Genomic DNA, 16,167 nt, shown 5'->3' with positions numbered 1-16,167 from the left:
CTGGTTGGATGGCCTTGCAGTCCAAGGGACTCACAGGAGTCTTCTTCTCCAGCACCAGAGTTCAAAGGCCTCCATTCTTTGGCCCTCAGCCTTTCTTATGGTCCAACTTATGGTTGTATTAAATAGAGGCATAGAATCAAAATCACATGACGAATTAGTACCGCTTTCTAAATCCCTTGTAAGACCAAACCTGGAATAGAGCATCCAGTTTTGGTCACCACATTATAAAAAAGATGTTAAGACTTTGGGGGAAATTCAGAGAAGAGCCACTGGGATGATTTAAAAGTCTGGAAACTAAAACATATGAAGAACGATTGCAGGATTTGGGTACGGATAATCTAGAGGAAAAAAAGGACTAGGGGAGACATGACAGCACTATCCCAATATTTGAGGGGCTGCCCCAAAGAGGAGGGGGGGTCAACTTATTTTCCAAAGCATCAGAAGGCAGGACAAGAAACAATGGATGGAAACTAATCTAGGAGAGAAGCAACCTAGAAATAAGGAGAAATTTCCTACCAGTGGGAACAATAAACCAATAGAACGGCTTGCCTTGAGAAGTTGGGGGAGCTTCATCAGTGGAGGCTTTCAAGAAGGGACTGGAAAGTTATTTGTCTAAAATGGAATAGGGTCTTCTTCTTGAGCAGGGGGCTGGACTAGAAGACCTCCAAGGTCCCTCCCAACTCAATTCTGTAACTGTAAACCAAGGAACAGCAAAGAAACCGAAGAGCCACAAGCGGGTAAAAAGTAGATTTAATCTACCCCCACTGTGACAGACAAATGGAAAAGATTTGAGACAGCTCATAGGGCGCACCAGTTGCTTGTGTTTGAGAGCTGTTGATCGATTCAATCTTCTTCCCCTTGGTCTTTTTATCATTTCTACTTTTGGAAGATAAGATAAGAATTCTTACATCTGGCATGTACAGAGGCAGAAAAAATGCAAGACGGCCCAAGATTCTTTCAGTGGTTTCAAAGAAAAAGATGGCACAGATGAAAGAATGCAATAAAAGTTTTCAGGCCAACTTATGCATTCATTTATTTTGGTAAGGCTGAAAGAGTAGGCTACTGTCAGGGAGGAAAAACAGCCCTGCTGCTTTGCTTAGATATAAGTGTACACTAAACCGACATGCTGGATGCTAAGCTGGGGTCATCCTAACATCTGGATTGCTTGTTTATTATTTAGTTAGTTTGTTTGTCACACCTGTACGAGGTAACAGGTATAAGTATAAACATGGACTTGAACACATGAAATGAGTACAAAAAAAAAGCGAACAGTAGGACAGGGACGGTAGGCATGCTGGTGGGCTTATGCACGCCCCCTTTACGTACCTCTTAGGAAAGGGGTGGGGTCCACAGTAGACGATTTAAGGTTGAAACTATTGGGGGGGGGGGTTGAGGATGTAACAACGGAGTCAGGTAGAGCATTCCAGGCATTGACCGCTCTGTTGCTGAAGTCGTATTTTCTGCAATCGAGTGGTTTACCTTGCGTTTGTATCTATTGTTTGCCCATGTATTATTGTGGTTGAAGCTGAAGTAGTCGTTGGCAGGTAGGATGTTGTAGCAGACAATTTTGTGTACTATGCTTAGGTCCGACTAAAGGCGGCACAGTTCCAGGTTGTCCCAGCCCAAAATTTCAAGCTTGGTGACCTAAGGGATTCTCGCTGTATACACATGACTGCATATCCTCTGATCCATCCAACATCATAATAAAGTTTGCAGACGATACAACGGTGCTGGGTCTCCTAACTGGAGGGGACGAATCAGCATACAGGGAAGAAGTCCAGAAGGTATCCCCATGGTGCTCAAGAAAAAACTTACATCTAAATACTAGTAAGACAAAGGAGATGGTGCTAGATTTCCGGAAGCCCAGAGAGGAGCCTGCCGCATTGTATATCGAGGGGGGCTGTGTGGAGAGGGTTCCCTCTTTTAAATTCTTGGGAGTGCTTATTAGTCAAGATCTCACCTGGAAAAATAACACGTCTCTGGGGATTGGCAAGGCTCAACAGAGACTTCATTTCCTTAGAGTCCTGTGAAAAAATCAGGTGGAACAACGGCTGATGACCTCTTTAGAATACAAGAATACAATAGCAGAGTTGGAAGGGACCTTGGAGGTCTTCTAGTCCAACCCCCTGCCTAGGCAGGAAACCTTATACCGTTTCTTTCTGTCGGTCCACCTTAGAAAGTGTCCTCACATATTGTATTACAGTATGGTATGCTGGTTTAACAGCTGCGGACAGGAAGGCCCTACAGCAGGGGTGTCCAAACTTGGGAACATTAAGACTTGTGGACTTCAACTCCCAGAATTCCCCAGCCAGCCGGCTGGGGAATTCTGGGAGTTGAAGTCCACAAGTCTTAAAGTTCCCAAGTTTGGACACCCCTGCCCTACAGAGAGGGATCAATTCAGCACAAGAAACCATTGGTTGCCCTCTGACACCACTGGATGACCTCGCCAGATCTCGCTGCTTTAGCAGAGTAAGGAAGATACTCAGAGATGATTCACACCCTGGTCAGTGTCTCTTTGCACTTCTATCATCGGGCAGAAGACATCAAAGCATAGCCAGCCGCACAAATAGGTATAAAGATAGTTTCTATCCTTGGGCTGTGAGACTTTTAAATACAACCACAATCACTCCATGCACTCGCTGGTTTTTTTCTTCTTTTTCTTTCTTTTTTCGTTTCTGTTATAATTTTGCACCAGTGAGGTTAAAACCAATTTCGTTGTATTTACGTACCATGACAATAAAGATTATACTTATACTTCTTATACTTATTGTGAGCAGAGGAATGGAGGACTCTTCTTGTGAAATACTTCTGGACTTGCTCGATCGTATTCATGTCCGATATACAGTGTGTATTCCACTGTAGATGAGATGTATTCGAGGATTGGTCTGGCAAAGGTTTTGTATATCCTAGTTACAAGTACAGTGTTACCCAGTGGTGGGATTCAAACGTTTTGGTGGGTGGGGCTTGGTGGGCATGGCAGGGGAAGGATACTGTAAAATCTTCATTCCCTCCCCACTCTAGGAGAAAGTTACTGCAAAATCGAAGTTTGGCTAAATAAGCACTCTTTAAATTTTTGAGAAAAGGATGCCCCAATAAGTTGCAAATTAATGCAGGCTTTCACTTTAGAATTGTGATGTTTTTAATCTTTTTCTTCGTAATCTTTTACCAAAAAAAAACACATTTTTTTTACTTTCCTCTTTTTTTTTAACTTTCCTAATCAGTTCTTTCAAGTCTTCTACACTTTCAGCCACCAGCGATGTTATTTCCATTTTTCAAGCTGTCACTTCAGCCTCCAAATCTGATTCCAGCTGTCGTCTCAATTCTGCAGCCATCTTAGCTGCTTAAGTTAAACAAGTCTACGTGTCGAATGCTTTTTTCCTCTTTCCATCTTAAGCAACATTTTTCCCCCCAAGACAATCTTTAAGGAAGCTTTGTGTTCAAGAACCATCGGAAAAACAATCTAGTTCTCTGGCACTCCTGTTAGAATTGATCTATTCCACCTTCTGGAATGTTCTACATACTCAAAAACCTTCTTCTGGTTAATAAATTAATAATACACCCCCTCTTTTTGATCACTGTTTTTCTCCATTTTTGCTACCTATTTAATTTCTTGTCTTCTCCCTGCCTTTTCTGAAAGCCACCCATTTACCTGACACAACTTTTTGCTGAGGTGGAAAATTATGTAATTATTTGGTCATTTCTACATTCTTATCCATTCCTTTCTCTTTTTTTCAGGTTTGCTATAAAGGTAGACCTCAAGTTACGTCTAATCGTGTAGTGGTGACCATTTGAAGTTACAAAAGTGACTTATGACCGTTTTCACACTTTATGACCGTTGCCGCATCCACATGGCCACTTGATAAAAATTTGGATACTTGGCAACTGACTCCAATTTACGACGGTTGCAGCATCCTGGGGTCACATGATCCCTTTTGCGACCTTCAAAGTCAATGGGGAAGCCAGATTTGCTTAACAACGGTGTTACTAATCTCACAACTCCAGTGATTCACTTAACAACCGGGGGTGAAAATGGTCTTAAAATGAGCCAAAACTCACTTAAGGACTATCTTGTTTAGTAACAGAGTTGAACTACTTAAATCCACTAAATCTTTTCCAATCTCTCTACTATACAGTGTTATTCCATATTTGTTGATATGCAGATGTTAGCATTTAACTATCTCTTAACTCGTAGTAGCAAATAGTTCAGGGGATATTTCAACCGTACATAAAGGTTTTCTGTTTGACACCTGTTTATCGCCTTCTCATACCTTACTTACAGTCTTGATTATGATCTTTAAAGCGCTTCATGGCACAGGGCCTAGTTACATGCAGGATCGCATCCTGCCCCACACATCCCTACGACCAATCCGCTCTCACAGAGAGGGACTTCTCCGGGTGCCGACCGCCAAACAGTGTCGGGGGGCGACACCCAGGAGCAGAGCCTTCTCTGTGATGGGCCCAGCCCTGTGGAATGACCTCCCCCGGGACATCAGGATTACTTCCGATCTCCGCTCCTTCCGTGTACAACTGAAGACCCACCTCTTCCAACTATCTGGCCTGGCTCAACCGTAATTTTCTCGTATCCCTCCTGACTGTCTGTTTTTAACATTTTGAATTTGGATTGTACATGGGGTTTTATAATTAGGGTATTTTAATGGTTTTTAATTGTCTATGTATTGTATCTGTTAACCTCCTCCGAACATGTGTGTCTATGTACTTATGTATGTCATGGATTTATGTAAATGTTATATGTTTTTTACTCCATTGTACGCCGCCCCGAGTCCTATTCGGAAAGGGAGCGGCTAATAAATTTAAATTATTATTATTATTATTATTCTAGAACTTGGCAAACGATTCTATAATCCAATTTATCAAGGTTGTCAGAAGGGAATTGACATCGCTGCTTAATTAAATTTGCATCTCTTAAATATCTTCTGCCTAAAGTCAATTAAGGGGCTGAAATGGAGATATAATCTCATAACCTAATCCCTCACTTGCTTTTGCAGTGTTCTGCCTTAGCTGTAAATGTTTGCTTGAGGTCATTATTTCTTTTCTTTTTTCCCATGTTTTATTTACTTTATCTGAATAACATATAAAAATTTCATTTCAATCAAACAGTGTGTTGTCTGGGTACAGTGGTTTTTAGGCAATTGTAATCAAAATGTTTACAATAACATTTATCACGAGAACATTGATAGTATGCTAACAATATTTTATTTGTCTATTTTATCAAATTTCCGTTTTAACATTTATCCTTTTTAGGACCCGGCATTTCCAACTTCTGCTTTTATTGTCTAACCATTGGTAAAATAAATCCCATGTTGAAAAGTATTCAGTTCCTTCTTTGTCCTTAATAGTAAGCGTTAGTCTATCCATTTCTGCACATTCTAATGTTTTCTTAATTACACTCTCATCTCTCGGGATTTTGTCAGACTTTCACTGTTGAGCATATACAATTCTAAGGTAAAGGTCAGTTATTTCTTCGACTAAGTCTAGGACATTCTTGGCCTAGGTGAGGTCTTGTCAGTGGTGGCACCTCAATTATAGATTCTTGCGAAAAATCTGCCCACCGTTTCCTCAATCTGCAACCGTGTGGCCTTCTAATTCTTTTATCTTCATGATTTCCTTCTGCACAAGGATTTTATTAACATTTTCACTAAAGATAAAGGTTCCCCTCGTACATATGTGCTGGTTGTTCCCGACTCTAGGGGGCGGTGCTCATCTCCGTTTCAAAGCCGAAGAGCCAGCGCTATCTGAAGACGTCTCCGTGGTCATGTGGCTGGTGTGACTAAATGCCAAAGACGCATGGAACGTTGTTCCCTTCCCAACCAAAGGTGGTTCCTATTTTTCTACTTGCATTTTTACGTCCTTTCGAAGTGCTAGGTTGGCAGCAGCTGGGACAAGTAATGGGAGCTCACTCCGTTCTGTGGTGCTAGGGATTCTAACCACCAAACAGCCAAACTTTCGGATCGACAAGCTCAGCATCTTAGCCATTGAGCCACTGTGTCCCTATATATACAATTCTAGCTGCAGTTAATACATGTAAAATCAAGTATATAGTCCTTTTGTCATATTTTTCCAGCAGAATGCGCAATAAAAGTATTTCTGGTTTCATGTGTATGTGTTGTTTTATCATTTTTTTTCAACCAAATATGTCTTTTCGCCCAGTATTTTTTGTCTTTTGAACATATCCACTACATGTGGTAATATGAACCAAGTATTTGAGTGCATTTCCAATATTTAACAGGTCTATCCTTATACATTTTTGCCAGTCATTGTTTCTGGTTGTTGTTCTTATTGTTTTTTTAAAGCAATAAAACATTTTCCTTGTCTTGTTATTGTTCTCCTTTTTACTGAAATTATTGATTGAAATATCTTTGTCCTTTCTGTCTTGGTTTTCACCATCTGCTTTCAGCCTTTGTCTGCCCTTTTAATTAAGCGGAATATTCCTCTTTGATTTTTGTTTTGTTTTTTCTGGCCATTAGGAAAACTGAATTTGGAAAGCCATTTAGATCTTTTAAAAAGGTAAAGGCTCCCCTTGCACATACGTGCTAGTCGTTCCCGACTCTAGGGGGCGGTGCTCATCTCCGTTTCAAAGCCGAAGAGCCAGCGCTGTCCGAAGACGTCTCCGTGGTCATGTGGCCGGCATGACTCAATGCCGAAGGCGCACAGAACGCTGTTACCTTCCCACCAAAGGTGGTTCCTATTTTTCTACTTGCATTTTCAACGTGCTTTCGAACTGCTAGGTTGGCAGAAGCTGGGGCAAGTAACGGGAGCTCACTCCGTTACGCGGCACTAGGGATTCGAACTGCCGAGCTGCCGACCTTTCTGATCGACAAGCTCAGTGTCTTAGCCGCTGAGCCACCGCCTCCCTTAGATCTTTTATCCCTTGAAAATTTGAGAGTTTTTTGGTTTGCGTTGTTTTTATGATGGCTCTTATCTCTTCTCTAGAGTCCCTTTCACATTTATTATGTCCATTAAACCTTTCACTGATCATATATTCTGACTGTATGTCATTGCAGTTTAATCGTGCTGGTACACTCATCCTCTTCGATTTTATAACTTTAACCATATGATTGATGCCAATAATTCATGGTCTGCTCCACCGCTTGTACCTAAAAGTGTCCTGATTAACCTCTCCAATCTTGTGTTTCCTCTTAAGCGGTCGTTTTAATTCCAGCCGTGTCTATCCAGCCATATCTAAATACTGCAATCCATTAAACTGGGGGACGTTTGTCAAATTTGCACTTGATGCTGCAGCCCATTTGCAATATGGTAGTTCAGGAGACAGGGCCAAATGTACACTGGGAGAACTATAACTTACGGCCACAACTGAGGTCAAGATTTACGTTGTTAAGCGAGGCGTTTGTTAAATGAGTCTTGCCCCGTTTTACAACCTTTTGGGGCAACCATTGCGGAGTGAATCACTGCCGTTGTTTTAATGGGTAACACAGTTGTTAAGTGAATCTGGCTTCCCCACTGATTTTGCTGGTCAGAAAGTAACAAAAGGGGATTATCATGACCCCGGGACACTGCAACCATCATAAATATGAGTCAGATGTCAACTGTCTGAATTTTGATGATGGTTTTCATGCCTAAGGTGGAACTAGAACTCCCCCTCTCCTGGAGATTGTTCTGAAATCACCCAGCCGGCTTTCATGCCTAAAGCGGGACTATAGAATACAATACAATAGCAGAGTTGGAAGGGACCTTGGAGGTCTTCTAGTCCAACCCCCTGCCTAGGCAGGAAACCCTATACCGTTTCAGACAAATGGCTATCCAGCATCATCTTAAAGACTTCCAGTGTTGGGGCATTCACAACTTCTGGAGGCAAGTCGTTCCACTGATTAATTGTTCTCACTGTCAGGAAATGTGTTCTGCTTAATTCTAGGTTGCTTCTCTCCTTGATTAGTTTCCACCCATTGCTTCTTGTCCTGCCCTCAGGTGCCTTGGAGAATAGTTTGACTCCCTCTTCTTTGTGGCAACCCCTGAGATATTGGAACAATGCTATCATGTCTCCCCTAGACCTTCTTTCTCTTAAGCTAGATATACCCAGTTCCTGCAACCGTTCTTCCTATGTCTTAGCCTCCAGTCCCCTAATCCTCTTTGTTGCTCTTCTCTGCACTCTTTCTAGAGTCTCCACATCTTTTCTACATCGTGGCGATCAAAACTAAAACTAGGACTAGAACTCACCATCTCCTGGTCATTGGCCCAGAGTCACCCAGCTGGCTTTCACAGGTAAGACACGACTAGAACTCACCCTCTTCTGCTTTCTGGCCTGATGCCTTAACCACTAGACCAAACTGTCTGCTCTCTCTCCACACAAACTTCCACAACCATAATTTTTTTGTATACTTTGCCCCGAACTCCCAGTTGCTATGGCTTACTGGGAAATTTCCGGGCAGATCTGTTTGCCATCTACTTTCAGGTTCCCTCTGTTCTCGCTAAACAATTCCAGACAAGACACATATTATGACTTGTCAAAATGATACCAGGTTGGGTAGCGGCAAATATCTCCAGCCAATCTGGAAGGGGGGAAAAAAAATATTCTGACCTTTAAAACACACCAGGAGTGAAATTGTGAAGTGGCCTTTTATAACTCAGTGTCTCAAAGGACTGTGGATTTTGGAGTATTTGATTTCTTCTTCTTTTTTTAATATAAAAAAAAAGCATTCCACTGTGTGCTTTAGAACCGCAATGATCTCACAGCATAAATAATATGCTTTATTACTAAATTTTGGTATTAAAAGAATAAAGCCGTCCTCTACGTAGGGCACTATGACTTTTTTCTCTAACCCCCCCCCCTCCACTAGCAAACCAGTAAGAAGATAATATTCTATCTCTCCAAATAATTATCTAATCTACCTTTCTTTTTGCATTTTCAATTTGCCATCAATTTTTACGGTAGCTCGATGTGTTGTCATTTTGCTGACTCTCCCATGCTTAATTTTTTGGGGGGGAACTGTAGGAAGGAAGGGACTAGGAGAGTGATGGTTAACCTTTTCGGCACCGAGTGCCGAAACTGGAGTATTTGTATCACGTAGTGCTGCTCACTTTTGAGTTCCGGCAGGCATGCGAACACCAGCTGGCCGGCACGCATGCGGAGGCTGGAACCTGGAAAAGAGCAGCTGGCGATGGCACGCGTTCCTAAGGCAGAACTAGAACTCCTCGTCTCCCGGTTTCTGCTGCCTTAACCACTAGACCCGCGATGGCGAACCAATGGCACGCTGGCGGGCTACAACAACAACTCGCGCTGTCAGCTTGAGGTCCATCTTTTCACTGAACTTGGATTACCCTCATGCCTATTCATCTTTTGGGTCTATCAAGCAAACTAAACAAAAGCCATTTTATCCGAGTAGTCCTCGACGTACGACCACAGCTGAGCCTGAAAAATTTGCACGGCTCAATGTTTGTGAGGTGATCTTTGCCGCCATTTACGATTTTTTCTTTTCACTTCGTGCTTAAGTGAATCGCTGAGGTTGTTAAATGAGTGACATGGTTGTTTAGTGAATCTGGCTTCCCCAGGACGTTGCCTGTCCGAAGGTCACAAGCGGGGATCATGTGATCCAGGGACATTGCGACCGTCGTAAGTACGAACCATTTGTCCGGCATTTGAATTCGGAGCACCTAACTTTGGGCATGCTGCGATGGGCGTCAGAGTGAAAAACGGTTTATGTCACTTTTTTCTGTGCCGTTGTAACTTGGTCACTAAATGAATTGTTGTAAGTTGAGGACTATCTGTAGTCAATGCATTTATTCGGGTCTGGTGCTCTGGAATAAGAGAGAAGCAATCTCAATTTGGCACCAGAAATTTGACAAATGCTTTTCTTGCATTTTCCACATACTTTTCCTTTCCTTTCTTTTCTTTTCTGTTTTCTGTTCTTTTCTTTCCTTCCTTTCATCTCCTCTCCTCCCTTTCTCTTTTCTTCCTTTCCTTCCCTTCCCTTCTTTTTTCTTTCCTTCCTTTCTTTCCTTTCCTCTCTTTTTCTTTTCTTTCCTCGCTTTCTCTTTTCTTCCTTTCCTTTCCTTTCTCTTTTCTTTCTCTCCTTTCTTCTCCTCTCCTTCCTTTCTCTTCTTTCCTTCCTTTCTTTCCTCCCCTTTCCTTCCTTTCTCTTTTATTTCCTTCCTTTCTTTCCTTTGCTCTCTTTTTCCTTTCTTTCCTTCCTTTTCTTTCCTCCCTTTCTCTTTCCTTTCCTTTCCTCCCTTTCTCTTTTCTTCCTTTCCTCTTTCCTTCCTTTCCCCTGCTCTCCTTCCTTTTTTCTTTTATTTCTTTCCTTCCTTTCTTCCCTCCCTTTCTCTTTTCTTTCCTCCATTTCCTTCCCTCCCTTTCTCTTTTCTTCTCTTTTTTTCCCCTTGATTACCAACCCAATTCCTAATATATCACTCCACAACACTTGGTTTCGAATCTCCCAATTATCCTTCTTGCCTTTCTTTAAAAAAAAAAAAAACTTCTTCACATTTTTATTTCTGAATTGTTCTGGAGACGTGGTGTCCAGATTTAGATACAGTACAGTCCTCCAGATGGAATATGTCCAAATCAAAATAAAGGGAAAAGTTTACTTCCCAAGATTTGAAAAATCACACTTCCACGGAGGATGTCTAAAATTTCACTTGCCTGGTTTTTTTTCCCCTTCAATTCTTGCACGCTGCTGCTACAACAATACTTTCCACAGAGATTACGAATGAAGCCTGGAACCTTCTATCGTTCTTGTGTGTGTGTGTGTGTGTGTGTGTGTGTGTGAGAGAGAGAGAGAGAGAGAGAGAGAGAGAATGAGAGAGAGAACGAGAGAGAGAAAGAGAGAGAAAGAGAATGAGAGAGAGAAAGAGAGAGAGAGAATGAGAGAGAGAATGAGAGAAAGAATGAGAGAGAGAGAGAATGAGAGAATGAGAGAGAGAAAGAGAGAGAGAATGAGAGAAAGAGAGAGAAAGAGAAAGAGAAAGAGAAAGAGAGAGGGAAAGAGAGAGAATGAGAGAGAGAATGAGAGAGAGAGAGAAAGAGAGAGAGAAAGAGAGAGAGAGAATGGAGGAGAGAATGAGAGAGGGAAAGAGAGAGAGAAAGAAAGAGAGAAAGAGAGAGAGAGAATGGAGGAGAGAATGAGAGGGAAAGAGACAGAGAATGAGAGAGAGAATGAGAGAGAGAATGAGAGAGAGAGAGAGAGAAAGAGAGAGAGAAAGAGAGAGAGAGAATGGAGGAGAGAATGAGAGAGGGAAAGAGAGAGAGAATGAGAGAGAGAATGAGAGAGAGAGAGAAAGAGAGAGAGAAAGAGAGAGAGAGAGAATGGAGGAGAGAATGAGAGGGAAAGAGACAGAGAATGAGAGAGAGAATGAGAGAGAGAATGAGAGAGAGAGAGAGAGAAAGAGAGAGAGAAAGAGAGAGAGAGAATGGAGGAGAGAATGAGAGAGGGAAAGAGAGAGAGAAAGAGAGAGAGAGAGAAAGAGAGAGAGAAAGAGAGAGAGAGAGAATGGAGGAGAGAATGAGAGAGGGAAAGAGAGAGAGAATGAGAGAAAGAGAGAGAAAGAGAAAGAGAGAGAGGGAAAGAGAGAGAATGAGAGAGAGAATGAGAGAGAGAAAGAAAGAGAGAAAGAGAGAGAGAGAATGGAGGAGAGAATGAGAGGGAAAGAGACAGAGAATGAGAGAGAGAATGAGAGAGAGAATGAGAGAGAAAGAGAGAGAAAGAGAGAGAGAGAATGGAGGAGAGAATGAGAGAGGGAAAGAGAGACAGAATGAGAGAGAGAATGAGAGAGAGAGAGAGAGAATGAGAGAGAGAGAGAGAGAGAAAGAGAGAGAGAAAGAGAGAGAGAGAATGGAGGAGAGAATGAGAGAGGGAAAGAGAGAGGGAAAGAGAGAAAGAGAGAGAAAGAGAAAGAGAAAGAGAGAGAGGGAAAGAGAGAGAATGAGAGAGAGAATGAGAGAGAGAAAGAAAGAGAGAAAGAGAGAGAGAGAATGGAGGAGAGAATGAGAGGGAAAGAGAGAGAGAATGAGAGAGAGAATGAGAGAGAGAGAGAAAGAGAGAGAGAAAGAGAGAGAGAGAATGGAGGAAAGAATGAGAGAGGGAAAGAGAGAGAGAATGAGAGAGAGAATGAGAGAGAGAGAGAGAGAGAGAATGAGAGAGAGAGAGAGAGAGAGAGAGATGCGTTCTTTGTTGTCATAATTCAAGTACAGGCAGTCCTTCACTTACAATAGCTCATTTAGTGACCATTCAAAGTTACAACAGCACTAAAAAAGTGTATTATATGACTATTTTTCACGCTTACAATTATTATTACATCCCCGTGGCCACATGATCCGAATTCTGTGGCTTGGCAACTGCCTCATATTTATGACTGTTGCAGTGTCCCCGGAGTCATGTGGTCTCGTTTCTGACAAGTTGATATAGATGGTAGCAAAGATATGGACTTTGTGCAATCTCTGTTGCCATCTAAGGGTCATCTGGATTTTTGCAACTCACATACAGGTAGTCCTCGACGTACGACCACAGCCGAGCACAAAACTGATGTTGCTAAGCGCGACAGTTGTTAAGCGAATTTTGCTCACTTTTATGGCTTTCTTTGCCACAGTTGTTAAGAGAATCACTGCCTTTCTTAAGGTCGTTAAGTGAATCTTGCTCGTCAGAAGGTCGCAAAAGGGGATCACATGACCCTGGGGACACTGCAACCATCATACATATGAGTCAGCTGCCAAGGGTCTGAATCTGGATCACATGACCACAAGGATGCTGCAACGGTCGTAACTGTGAGAAACTGACATTTTTTTTCAGTGCCATTGTAACTTTGAACAGTCACTAAATGAATGGTTGTTAAATCAAGGACTACCTATATGATAGTCCAGAACTAGAGAATCAACAAAACGATGAAAGAATCTATATATATAAAAGTGTGTGTGTGTGTGTGTGTGTCTGTGTGTCTGTGTGTGTGTGTGTCCCAGCGTAACGAAGCAATTTCAACTAAACTACACAGATGAACTTACTCTCTGGAAACAAATACTGTGGCGGTAAGACACCCCTAACACCCCGTAAGGTGTGTGTTCTGTTAAGATGCAGCCTGTTGTGACTTTTAAATGGCTTCTACTGTACTGCCCTAAAATGGCTTCTACTGTACAGCACAGTGGAGTTGCCATGGTAACAGCTTCACAGTACTCCCACAAGGGGGCTCCCTCTGGTAAGGGGGAAAATTCAACATTAGACATTACGTTCGGTTCGGACATTTTCCCCCCTATACAAAAATACCCGGGCAATGCCAAGTTATCGGCAGTAGTTAATAAATTTGAAGCTTTGTTATGTGAATAGAAAACCTGGAGTAACGGAGAGACCAAGGGAAAAGGAGGTTATCCCAAAAAAATCAAATTTGTTTGAGCTTCAAAAGTCTCCGAGCTTGAAAGAACAATAATGGCTGAGATGGTAAGCCTTCGGGACGGCTTCAGTGAATGGCACTGTTGGTGCGGGCATCAATCCTGAACTTTGTGGGTATTAATTGGACAGGATATTAAAAAAAAAAAAAGCACATTGAGATAAGAGCTTTGAGAATTTTCTAATCTGCATTCATATGGCGTCGGCGAGCTTGGTCAACCGAGGAGATAGCCATGCCTTCAATTATAACTCAGTCCTGATGCATGAACTGGGGGATTAGAATAGAATGAATGAGCTGGAAGGGACCTTGGAGGTCTTCTAGTCCAGCCCCCTGTTCAAGCAGCAGAACCAATGGTGGGATTCAATTTTTTTTTACTACCGGTTCTGTGGCTGTGGCTGTGGCTTTGTGGGCGTGGCGTGGCTTTGTGGGCGTGGTGTGGCTTGGTGGGTGTGGCAAGGTTTGGTGGGCGTGGCAAGGTTTGGTGGGCGTGGCAAGGTTTGGTGGGCGTGGCAGGGAAAGGATCCTGCAAAATCTCTACTGCCTCCCCACTCCAGGGGAGGATTACTGCAAAATCCCCATTCCCTCCCCATCAGATGGGACTCGGGAGGCAGAGAATCGATGTGGGCGGGGCCAGCCAGAGGTGGCATTTGCTGGTTCTCCAAACTACTCAAAATTTCTGCTACCGGTTCTCCAGAATTGGTCAGAACCTGTTGAATACCCACCTCTGAGCAGAACCTATACCATTTCAGATAAGTCATTGTCTGGACTTTTTAAAAACATCCAGCGATGAAGCTCTCACGATTTCTGGTGTCAAGCTGTGATCACATTTGGGACCTTCTGACAAGCAAAGTCAATGGGGAAGTCAGATTCATTTAACAACCGTATGACTAGCTTAACAACCTCAGCGATTCACTTAACAGCTGTGGCAAGGAAGGCCATAAGATGGAGCAAAACTCACTTAACAACTCTCTCGCTTAGTCACAGCGAGTGAGTTGCAAAAATCACCATTAGATGGCAACAGAGAATGCATAAAGCCCACATCTTTGCTGCCATCTAGTGTCCGGCTAGATTTTTGTATCCCTCTCAAAAATTTTGAACGCCGCTAGGTGTAAATTGCTCCTGCAAACACCTCATCTCTTTTTGTACAAATGTCAAGCGTTTGTCCATAACCACTTAATTAAGGCTTTTCATTACAGACCTATTATCACTTTCCTCTAGCTTGTGGGCTGATCTTTAATAAGTCCAGTGTGTGATTAACATCTTAAATGAGGTGGGGCCCCGGACAGGCTTGTTTTAAAAAGCAAATTACAAGCACCTCACCCACTGGTGTAAAGAGAAGTAACAGCATAGAAAAAGAGCTAGAGGAATTTTTTGGATGACCTTCAATGTTTCTCAAAGGAATGTAGAATAGAATAGAATAGAATAGAATAGAATAGAATAGAATAGAATAGAATAGAATAACAGAGTTGGAAGGGACCTTGGAGGTCTTCTAGTCCAACCCCCTGCTTAAGCAGGAAACCCTATAGCATTTCAGACTAATGGTTATCCAATGTTTTCTTAAAACCTGGAATGGCAATGGAATGCAGCGACCGTGAGAGCAGGGAAATCATCAAGGCCGCCTCTGCAGGTGCTGGTGAGAGAGATGGAGTGTTCCCATAACAAAACGACATCTCATAATTGGACAATGTGATCATCCAGGGATAGGGAGATGAGGGAAGCTATTGTTTAACTAGGCAAGCAATTGCATGGGGAAATCAGAGCCGGTTTTATTTCTTCGGTACCAATATAGTATATCCAATAAACAAGCCGTGGCCCCAGCTCAGCTTCACCGTGCATAAGCATGCACCTCCCGCTGGCCAGCTGATTTTCAGAACTCTGCCCCGCATGCATGGGGGGGGGGGCGGAGCACTTGCGGGAGATGCACACACATGCGCAGGAGTCACACGTAGTACAGAGATATGTGGCACGCCCCCCCCCCTGACCCATTTTTGGTCCCAGGAGCTGCAGGGAGGCCTACTAGGCCCAAAACAGGGCGCGGTGGGGCAGCATGCGTGAGGGTGGGCATGGGAGCACAGGAGGCAGGGCGCGCAAGTCAGCTGTACATGCATTGCATTATGGATGCGGGCGGGCCACCACTGCCCTATAACATTTCAGACAAATGGTTATCCAACCTCTTCTTAAAAACTTCCAATATTGGCTCATTTACAACTTATGTAGGTAAGTTGTTCCACTGATTAATTGTTCTCACTGTCAGGAAATTTCTCCTTAGTTCCAGGTTGTTTCTCTCCTTGATTAGTTTCCCCATCTGTTCCTTCTTGTCCTCCCCTCAATATGCTATGCTGAGCATCACTAAGGCATAACTGAAACAAACTTGGAGATTTCTTATTAAGAATTACTAAGAGTTTCAGCGAACGGGTAGTAAACTGGTTAGGAACCCACACCTGGCTAGTATTTTTTTTACTACTGGTATTTTTACTACCGGTTCTGTGGGCATGGCAGGGGAAGGATACTGCAAAATCTCCATTCCTCCCCACTCCTGGGGCAAGAATATTGCAAAACCTCCATTCCCATCCCACTCTGGAGCCAGCCAGAGGTGGTATTTGTCAGTTCTCCGAACTACTCAAAATTCCCGCTACCGGTTCTCCAGAACCTGTCAGAACCTGCTGAATTTCACCCCGGGTTGATACTTAAGTACTTAAGTTTGTCTTCTGCTGTCTTCCACCTACTTTATTGGATCCCGACTGTTCTTATAGTAACTGGGCTTTGAGTGGAAACCCTGGGAGACATGTTCTACTTGTAGAAGCTCAAACCAGCTGAATC

Source organism: Natrix helvetica, assembly GCF_964273705.1.
Source record: "Natrix helvetica genome assembly, chromosome: 7".
Classification (NCBI taxonomy): domain Eukaryota; kingdom Metazoa; phylum Chordata; class Lepidosauria; order Squamata; family Natricidae; genus Natrix; species Natrix helvetica.
The sequence above is the reverse complement of the archived record's forward strand: the minus strand, read 5'-3'. Positions refer to the sequence as shown.